Source organism: Humulus lupulus, chromosome 5 (genome assembly GCF_963169125.1).
Source record: "Humulus lupulus chromosome 5, drHumLupu1.1, whole genome shotgun sequence".
In the NCBI taxonomy this organism is placed as follows: Eukaryota; Viridiplantae; Streptophyta; class Magnoliopsida; order Rosales; family Cannabaceae; genus Humulus; species Humulus lupulus.
In genome coordinates, this window is record NC_084797.1 from 121,872,494 (window position 1) to 121,873,769 (window position 1,276).

Sequence of the window (1,276 nt, forward strand, 5' to 3'; positions counted from 1 at the left end):
GTGCTTTGTCCTCACTTGCACGTTTCCTAGGAAAACTTCCCAGGAGGTCACCCATCATGAGACTACTCCAGGTCAAGCACACTTAACTTTGAAGTTCTCAAGTGATAGGCTACCGAAAAGAAGATGCATCTTGTTGGCATAGGTAGAACCCATCAATCCATTTAAGCCTACTTCAACTATGCAGTCCTATACCTACACAGTCTTAGAATCATCACACTTGACCTTCCCCAGGTAATGTGGGATTGCAAAGTTTTTACCTGGTCTTTCCCCTTGCAGATCACAGGATTTTGACTGTCACAATCACCCCCTTAGGGGTTTGATGTCCTCGTCGGCCACACTTCCAACAGGGTCAAGGCTCTGATACCATTTGTAACGCCCGACATCACTATGGATGGTTCCTAGAATTATAACTAGCTCTACAAACCAACACGAGTCTTTCCATCGTGCTTTGTCCTCACTTGCACACTGGAAAAACTTGTGTTGGTTTGTAGGGCCAGTCTTCATTCTAGGAAGCAGCCATAGTGACATGGGGCGTTATAGGCGAAGGCCAAGAATGGCGAAGGCAAGGATCGCCAAAGGCCAGGAGCAACAATAAGCATGCTGAATGCAAGTCGAACAGCGACAAGCATGCTGAATGTAGGATGCCATGGCATGGATGGATATCTAGGGTGTTGTACTCACCCGTTCAGTGAAGACCGTGAACCCCGTGCTTGGTAATGCACCTTGGTAGGCATAGGCCGCTATGTGAATAATTTGTTGTTTCTGTTTAAAGTTATACATTACTGGAATGAATTGTTATATGCTATGAGTGTGGAGTTTCCTTGTTGGGCCTTGGCTCATGGGTCCTCTATGGTGCAGGTAAGGGCAAGGTAAAGGTCGACCAAGCATGAGTTGGAGGGCATGGAGCGACGCGTACATGTTTGGCCTACCTGGCCACCACAGCCGGGGTAGTTGTTAGGAACACTGTGTAAACATTTGATTTTGTCGCCTAGGTTGACTGTACCCTAACTTTTGAGTAGTAAATATATTTTAAAACAATATTTTGGGATCCCAATGTAACATTTTTATGATTTAAATCAATGTCCAAACTTTTGTAACGAAATCTTATTTAAATGAGTCCTTACTTAATTTAATCACACTTTTTGATCTTAAACCTCGATTAGTGAGCTAATGACACATTTTAAAATCACATGGTAATGACTCTAGGGTAGTAGGGCGTTACACGCTCGTTTTCTTAGGAAGCGGCCATAGTGGTTTGGAGCTCGTCCCTCCTAAC